Source organism: Heteronotia binoei, chromosome 12, assembly GCF_032191835.1.
Source record: "Heteronotia binoei isolate CCM8104 ecotype False Entrance Well chromosome 12, APGP_CSIRO_Hbin_v1, whole genome shotgun sequence".
In the NCBI taxonomy this organism is placed as follows: Eukaryota; Metazoa; Chordata; class Lepidosauria; order Squamata; family Gekkonidae; genus Heteronotia; species Heteronotia binoei.
The window spans coordinates 7,142,621-7,152,054 of NC_083234.1; positions in this window are offsets into that span (position 1 = coordinate 7,142,621).

Here is a 9,434-nt window from a genome sequence, read left to right on the forward strand (position 1 = left end):
ACGGTCTAGAGGAAGTCTTTCTTGGCAAGACTACAATGTACTTCTAGGGCTCGCTGCAGGAAGATGTTGTGATAGCCACTGGCTTAGATCGCCTTTAAAGGAGGTTAGATGAAAATCCTGGAGGACAGACCTAGCAATTCATCTGAGTTAGCAGTATGCCTCCAAAAATAACCACAAACCACGTCATTCCACACTTTGTAGCTTCTTCTGTTCGAGCTACAAACTTGGCAGTCTTTGAAGCAGCATGGCAGTTGGTACTGGTTGTTGGTTTTTTCCAGATGCCAACCTGCAAATGGGCAAAGTCAACAACTGCCCCTACAATGTTAGGATTGACAGGTCTGTGTTGGAAAATATCTGGAGATGTCGGGGGTGGATCTGGGAGAGGGCGGGGTTCGGGAAGGGGAGGAGCCTAAGCAGGGTATAACGGCATAGAGTCCACCCTTCAAAGCAGCCCTTTTCTCTGGGGGAGTTGATCTTTCCCAGCTGGAGATCAGTTGTAAAAGCAGGAGATCTCCAGGTCCCAACTGGAATCTGGCAACCCTACATGTGCCTTCTCTGTTGTGGCCCCCATCTTGTGGAACGGCTTGCCTGAGGAGGCCAATAAGGCTTCCATTCTCCTGGCTTTCTGCACATGATGCAAAACTGAATTATTCAAGAAGATTTCTCAGCACAGGTAATAGGGTTGCACTGTACAAACTGATTCACCAACTACTTGGGTAAATGATTCAGGACTGTGGTCACAACTTACTTTAAATAGAACCTCTGTCTGGGGCAGAGATGCTATGTATTCTTGGTGCTTGGGGAGAAAGCAGTGGGAGGGCTTCTAGTGTCCTGGACCCACTGATGGACCTCCTGATTTTTTTTGGCCACTGTGTGACACAGAGTGTTGGACTGGATGGGCCATTGGCCTGATCCAACATGGCTTCTCTTATGTTCTTCTGTGACACAGAGTGTTAGACTGGATGGGCCATTGGCCTGATCCAACATGGCTTCTCTTATGTTCTTCTGTGACACAGAGTGTTGGACTGGATGGGCCATTGGCCTGATCCAACATGGCTTCTCTTATGTTCTTATGTAACACCGTGTTGGACTGGATGGGCCACTGGCCTGATCCAACAGGGCTTCTCTTATGTTCTTATGTAACACAGTGTTGGACTGGATGGGCCATTGGCCTGATCCAACACGGCTTCTCTTATGTTCTTATGTGACACAGAGTGTTGGACTGGATGGGCAACTGGCCTTCTCTTATGTTCTTATGTGACACAGAGTGTTGGAATGGATGGGCCACTGGCCTGATCCAACATGGCTTCTCTTATGTTCTTATGTGACACAGAGTGTTGGACTGGATGGGCCACTGGCCTGATCCAACATGGCTTCTCTTATGTTCTTATGTGACACAGAGTGTTGGACTGGATGGGCCACTGGCCTGATCCAACATGGCTTCTCTTATGTTCTTATGTGACACAGAGTGTTGGACTGGATGGGCCATTGGCCTGATCCAACAGGGCTTCTCTTATGCTCTTATGTTCTAACCCTACTGTGTAAACTTTGCACCGCTTAGTGTTGGACTCGGTGACCTGTATGGCCCTTTCCAACTCTGTGATTCTATGATTCTATCAAATCAATACTTATGCTGGGCTTCAGTTAGATCATTTAGATTTCTAATTGGTTCCAGACTTCTCCAGTCCTAACGAGAACTTCTCCAATCTTAATGCATCATTATTGACTCACTCTGTGTAGTCCACTTTGCGAGAAAGGCAGACAATAAATAACATAAAGAAGATATTGTTGGATTTATATCCAGCCCTCCACTCCGAAGAGTCTCAGAGCGGCTCACAATCTCCTTTCCCTTCCTCCCCCACAACAGTCACCCTGTGAGGTGGGTGGGGCTGGAGAGGACTCTCACAGCAGCTGCCCTTTCAAGGACAACCTCTGCCAGGGCTATGGCTAACCCAAGGCCATTCCAGCAGGTGCAAGTGGAGGAGTGGGGAATCAAACCCGGTTCTCCCAGATAAGAGTCTGCACACTTAACCACTACACCAAACTGGCTCCCCATACATTTTAAAAATTATAAAACAGACCCAAGACCAATAAAGAGAATTTCCCTAGTGAAAATGCCCTCCGTTGTGAAATCAGGATGGGTCCCATCCAACAAAACGTCCTCCCAGCTAGGCCTCATTGAATGCAATGTTGTCATGGACTCAGCCCGGTTGGTATCAGCGGAACTTTCCAGTTGACGAACATTCTCTGGATTTCGTCCCTCACATTCACCAGCCTCCATTACATTACAGATTGTTTGCCAAATCTTAGCGTGAAGGAAGTAACAATGTCAGGTTTGGCTTCCTCTCCAGTACTCCGTTGCCTCCACCGGGGAGGCAAAGGAACAGCTGGAAGGAACTCAGCATGAAGAGTTTATTTCTCCGGGAACACCTCCTGTCTACCTCTAGCCCCCACCTGAAAGCCTTAACATCTTGATCTTGGGAAGTGTTTAAAACAAGGTAAACACAAATACTGTAATTACCTGCCTTGAACTGTGTGATTAATACCAAGCGACGGCTTCGTGGGTAAGCTTTGTAAGTACAATTTGTACATCTCCCGTTTGAAGGGACTCCTGAAGGGTGCTTATTAGGCTCCGGTGTCAGGCAGAAGTGAGTGTTTCTGTTCAACAAACCATCCCTGTTACTATCTCTGTAATTGTCTAATAGTCAGCTACAGGCTGGTGAGGTTTTTCTAAATAGCAAGAAAGCCACCAACGATGAGTCACAGACTTGTAAGAAAGGCGGTTGCCCAAACCTTCTCTTGTGCACCAGTTGCTGTTCTGAAGGACCGGACTAAGGTTCTAAGCTTCCAGATGACTACACGTCACTAGCCAAGACTCTCGTAAACAATCGTTTTTTGCTGTGGATGATGGACTGAGATAAGGATGCTCCACTAGATTTTGCAGCCCTCACAAGACTTTCTGGTTGTTTCACAAGGCTGCCCACTCACTGAGCCCACCCACTGAAGGATTCTAGACCAATAATGGCACTGGTGCCAAAGTGACATTATAAGATGGTGATGGTGTAGTCAGAATTCACTCTCAGAAGTGAGAATTGGGCACTGGGTACTAAACCAATAGGTTGGGCTTGCTGCAGAGATCCCTTCTGAAGTGGTTAAGTGCATGGACTATAATCTGGGAGGACCGGGTTTGATTCCCCACTTCTCCACATGCAACTGCTGGAGCGACCTTGGGTCAGTCATAACTCTCTCAGAGATGTTCTGCTCAACATCAGTTCTCTGAGAGCTCTTTCAGCCCCACCTACCTCACAGGGTGTCTGTTGTGGGGAGGGCACAGGCTTTTTGGCCTTAAGGGACCAGGGGGAAATAACTAAACTGTTCAATAGGGAACACCACCACATTCACAACTTGTCACAATATAACACCTTCCCTGATACTCACCAGGGAAGAAGGAGGCTGCACAGATTCCCCACTGTTCTTCCCTGGCAACCAACAGGGCTTTGCTGCGGCTGCTGCGGCTGCGGCAAGATTTCGAGAGGCCCTGTGGAGAAGCTGGCCCCTGGTCCAGGTCTGTGAGGCAGTGGAAGAGGAAGTGACATGGAGGGTTGCCAAGTCCAATTCAAGAAATATCTGGGGACTTTGTGGGTGGAGCCAAGAGACATGGGGGTGGAGCCAGGAGACATTGGGTGTGGAGCCAGGAGACATGGAGGTGGAACCAGGAGACATGGGGTGGAGCCAGGAGACATGGGGTGGAGCCAGGAGACATGGGGGTGGAGCCAGGAGACTTTGTGGGTGGAGCCAGGAGACATGGGGTGCAGCCAGGAGACATGGGGGTGGAGCCAGGAAACATGGGGGTGGAGCCAGGAGACCTTGTGGGTGGAGCCAGGAGACTTTGTGGGTGGAGCCAAGATTGTGACAAGCAGGATTGAACTCCAAAGGGATTTTGGCCATCACATTTAAAGGGGCCACACACCAAATGCCTTCCCTCCATTGGAAATAATGAGGGATGGGGCACCTTCTTTGGGGGCTCATAGAATTGAAACTTGGGGAGTGCTTTGAGGAGAGGCACTGGATTGTATGCTGAAAATTTGGATCCTCTACCTCAAATAACAGCCCCCCCTCAGAGCCCCAGATCAATTTTCCATCATACCCTATAGGAATCATTTTCTGTAGGGCATAATGGAGTGCCCAGAAGGCATTTCCCTTCCCCCCCTCCGCTTCCTGAAGCAGGGGGAGGGCCTCAGCACCGGGGGATCCCCTGCCTCCAACCGGGAACTGGCAACCCTATCTTGCTGTGTGTTTACAAAAACATCTATATCCTGCCTTTCCTTGCAGAACAAGGTGGATTACAATAATAGTTAAAAACAGGGCTTGTTTGGGTAGAAAAAAGCCCAGCAGGAACTCATTTGCATATTAGGCCATACTCCCTGACGTCACCTGGTTTCACACAGGTTTTTTTGGTAGAAAAAGCCCAACAGGAACTCATTTGCATATTAGGCCACACCCCTGACACCAAGTCAGCCAGAACTGACACTGAGGCAGCCGGAACTGCGTTCCTGTGTGTTCCTGCTCAAAAAAAGCCCTGGTTAAAAACATTTTCAGTTTAAAAACCAAGCCAGATCACTGCCCTCTCCACACCCCTTAAACAATGCCTTCCAGTTTCAAACACCCTTGAAAACCCTGACAAACAGGCAGCTCTCACAGCATCTCCTGAAGATCTCCAAGGCAGCCCTCCAAGGTAGCCAGAGCTACAGTGGAAAAGGCTTGGGTTCTGTCTAATGCTTAGGGATCTTTCGCCAAGGATCTGGCTTTTAATGTCAAATCAATACATGTATTCCAAGCTCCCTTGCTTTTGCAGCCCCTGACGGCTACATATGCCTCTCTTCCCAACCTTTCTTTCCCCTTTCTCCCCAATGACCTTGCTCCTCCTTCTCTGTTCACTGACTCCCCCACCCCCCAACATTCCTTTGCCTGTTGCATCCTTAAGTAGCTACACACTTGTTTTCCAGACTCCCAGCTTCTTGTTATCTTCCCCTTTGGGTTGCTTTTTTGCCACCCTGCCTCTCTGCAGCCCCCCACCCCACCCCTACCAGTAGGGCAGGGGTAAGGAACCTTTTTTCTGCCAAGGGCCATATGGATATTTATAACATCATTTGTAAGCCATAAAAAATTATCAACTTAAAAAACAGTGCTCCGCCAAGGGAAAATGATCCAGGCCACCAAAATTAATGCAAATAATTGTTTTTCTATTTGAAGTCATGTGGAGAGAGCCTAATCTGGCACACACACACACACGGCCTGCCACCCTAGGCAAATGCATAGGTCCAGGGCTTTTTTGTAGAAAAAGCCCAACAGGAATTCAGTAGCATATTAGACCACATCCCCTAATATTAGCATATTAGGCCACACACTCATTAGCATGTTAGGCCACATATTCTGGGATAATCAAGTGCAATCTGAACTGTGACAGTAACTCTTCCATGCCCTGCAGCAATTCTGGCCAGCCAACCAGGCCCCAGGGAGGCTGCCACACAGTACATCTGGGCCCTGTGATCCCTGCCTGGTCCTGGGGAGGCTGCTGCACAGTGCAGCTGGGCCCCATGATCCTCACTGGCCAGCCAGGCCCCAGAGAGGCTGCCACATGGCTCGGTTCGGTCCAGCAATCCCTGAGGGCCACACCAAGTGACCTCGAGGGCCGTATACGGCCCTCGGGACGGAGGTTCCCCACCCCTGCAGTAGGGGATGGCGTGGTAGGTTGGGGAACTCCTGGAGATTCGGGGATGGAGCCTGGGGAGGACAAGGAGCTCAGTGGGGTATATTCCCATAGAGTCCCCCCCAAAGCATGTATTTTCTCCAGGGGAACTGCTCTCTGCAGTCTGGAGATGAACTGGAATTCCAGGGGATCCCGAGGCCCCAGCCAAAGTCTGGCATCCCTGCCACAGACACTTCTGCCTGCCATTAGGTCAGCTCATCCAGTTGCTGGCGCTGTCAGTAGGCTTCCCAACCCCCCCCCCCCCGCCCTGCCGGGGGACCCCTGAATTAGCAGCCTTTTCCCCCGCTCTCCAAAAACATGGCAGCGGGGGTGGGGGTGGGGAAATGGCACGGCCGCCTTTCGCGAGGTGCATGCTGGGACTCGTAGTCCTTGCATCCTCTCCGGCTGCTACAGGCGTCTCCTCGGGGAGTGTGGTCGGCGGAGGGGGGGGGAGCTCCGCCCCCAGAGGACCATGTGCGTTTCTACCTCCGGAGGCTTCAGTCGCTGATTGAAAGGCTTCCTCTTGGGATGGGGTGTCTGTGTTACTTTGGAGAAGCTGGAAGCAACTTGTGAGTAGAGAGGCCAATCCCCCTTCAGTGTTGCCAGAAATGGGGGGGGGGGGGAGTCTGCTGAGTACTTCATTATTCTCTATGTGGAGATTGATTCTCATAGGGTATAATGGGGAATTGATCTGGAGGTTTCAGGGGCTCTGGGGGTGCTGTTTTTTGAGGTAGAGGCACCAAATTTTCAGTATAGTATCTAGTGTCTCTCCCCAAAATATCCCCCAAGTTTCAAAATGATTGGACCATGGGGTCCAATTCTATGAGCCCCAAAAGAAGGTGCCCCTATCCTTCATTATTTCCTATGGAAGGAAGACATTTAAAAAGGTGTGCGGTCCCTTTAATGTGATGGCCAGAATTCCCTTGGAGTTCAATTATGCTTGTCACACCCTTGTTCCTGGCTCCGCCCCGATGTCTCCTGGCTCCACCCCCAAAGTCTCCTGGCTCACCCCCAAAGTCCCCAGATATTTCTTGAATTGGACTTGGCAACCCTAGCTGTCAGAGGCCAGGTAGCTGTGTTGGTCTGCAGTAGAACTAGGATTGCCAGGATTGCCTGGAGATCTCTTGCTTTCTGCAACTGATCTCCAGCTGGCGGAGATGATCAGATCCCTCCGGAGAAAACGGCTGCTTTATGGCATTGTGCCAGTCTGAGGCCCCTCCCCTTCCCGAACCCCGCCCTCTCCCTGCTCCACCCCACCAAAGTCTCCAGGTATTTTTCAACACAGATCTGACAACCCTAAGCAGAACAGCTAGACAGGAGTCCTGCAGCAATTTCGAGATCCAATAAGATTTCCAGGGAATGAGCATCAACTCTGGCTGACTTAAGATGAGAGTTCAGGGGAGATCCGAGCCCAAATGTCGCAGTACGGGAGCCTTATCGACAAATTGCAACCTCATCCATTATAGCTTCTTTTTTTTTTGTTCTGGGAAACGATCCAATGACAATGTTTGCATTGTACTCGCAGGTCTTCTGGCCCTTGCTTATCTCTTGGCCTAAAGCCATGCAGAGTGGCTGCCAGCCAGGGGGCTGTCTATTGGCTGGCCCCCCCAAAGGGGCAGGAGATAGATGGGTAATTTCAGCACATCCAAGCAAGGCAGGGTTTCTGGTGCTGCTTCCATTGCTTTTGTGTCCTCAAAGCTATCTTTGACCTCTCTGCGGAGAGTTTGCCAAGAGGCCCGCTGCTCCAAAGATGAAGATTTCGGGCCGTAAAAGAGACAGGCATTTGCCTGTCATTGAGAGTGAATGGATTCACACTGAATGCATTTTCAGAACCAGGACATTCATATTCATCTGAATGTGAACTTCTCTCCCTAATGTGTTGGTTCTGTTAACAGAATAGCTAGCAAGTTATTCAACCCTTTCATACACAGACACAAAACATGTGCCTATCTGTTGTTTGTTGTTGTTCAGTCGCACAGTCGAGTCCGACTCTTTGCGACCCCATGGACAAAGTCATTCCTAATCTTAAAAAAGAAAAGGAGGGCATTTTCATCAGTTTTCTATTTAAAAAAAAAAAAGAGGACAGACTGCACGAACAAAAGAGGACATCCGGTAACCCTATAGACAGCTTCAAGAGGGGATTGGATAAGCATATGGAGCAGAGGTCCATCAGTGGCTATTTTGTTGTTGTTCAGTCCCACAGTCGAGTCTGACTCTTTGCGACCCCCTGGACCAAGTCATGCCAGGCCCTCCTGTCTCCCACCATCCTCCGAAGTCTGCTCAAATTCATGTTTGTTACATCAGTAACACTGTTCAGCCATCTCCTCTTTTGCCGTCCCCTGCTTCTTTTGCCTTGTCTTTCCCAGCATCAGGGTCTTCTCCAGTGAGTGCTCCCTTCTCATTTGGTGGCCAAAGTATTTGAGCTTCAGCATCTGACTTTCCAGGGAACAGTCTGGGTTGATTTCTCTTAGGACTGACTGATGGCTATTAGCCACAGTGTGTGTGTGTGTGTGTGTGTGTGTATATATATATAATTTGGCCACTGTGTGATACATAGCGTTGGACTGGATGGGCCATTGTTCTGATCCAATATGGCTTCTCTTATGTTCTTATGTTTTGGTGGCCAAAGTATTTGAGCTTCAGCTTCAGCATCTGACCTTCCAATGAACAGTCCGGGTTGATTTCCCTTAGGACTGGCTGATTGGATCTTCTTGCAGTCCAAGGGACTCTCAAGATTCTTCTCCAGCATCACAGCTCAAAAGCATCTATTCTTCTGCACTCGGCCTTCCTTATGATCCAGCTCTCACAGTCATACATTACTACTGGGAATACCATCGCTTTGACTATAGGGACTTTTGTTGGCAGGGTGATGTCTCTACTTGTTATTATACTGCCCAGGTTCGCCATAGCTGTCCTCCCAAGGAGCAAATGTCTTTTAATTTCATGGCTGCAGTCACCATCGGCAGTGATCTTGGATCCCAGAAACGTGAAGTCTGTAAACTATCAAAGGGTTAGAAACTCATGGCATGAGACAGGCAGCCCCTATGTGTGAGGGAACCTATCTTTTTTTTTTTTTAATTTGGTAACCTTTTACCTGTAAGAGTGCTTTCTTGAGAGGGTACTTTTGACTTTTTTCTCTTTTGAATGTCTTTTCATAAAACACTTTAGAACTTTGCTGCAATTTGTTGTACATTTCAGACTAGGTAGTGATCCAGGAAATCCCACATGTAAGAGAAGCGATGCTGAGAGAATTTGAGAGGGAAGGGGGGGGGGGAATGACACCCCTCTTAAGGCCAATAATAATGTAAATAACCAACGGTTATAGTGACCAAATCACTATGTAATATTAGTGTGCATATACAATAAACAAATTGACAAAAGAATTCATAAATTTTCTTTCAAAAGGGAGTCCCAATGTGCAGGCTGTCGACTTTGGAATGTCCTGCTTCGGCTAAAACTCTTCCAGCATAGGATGCTACGTAAATTCTTAAATAAGACATCCCCATCCAAAAACGCTTACAGTAACACTGCCACTGAGCTCCCCGCTGCTCAATGTTTTTACTACTTGCATTAGGGTTGCCAAGTCCAATTCAAGAAATATCTGGGGACTTTGGGGGGTGGAGCCAGGAGACTTTGGGGGTGGGGCCAGGAGACATTAGGGGTGGAGCCAAGATCAAGGCTGTGA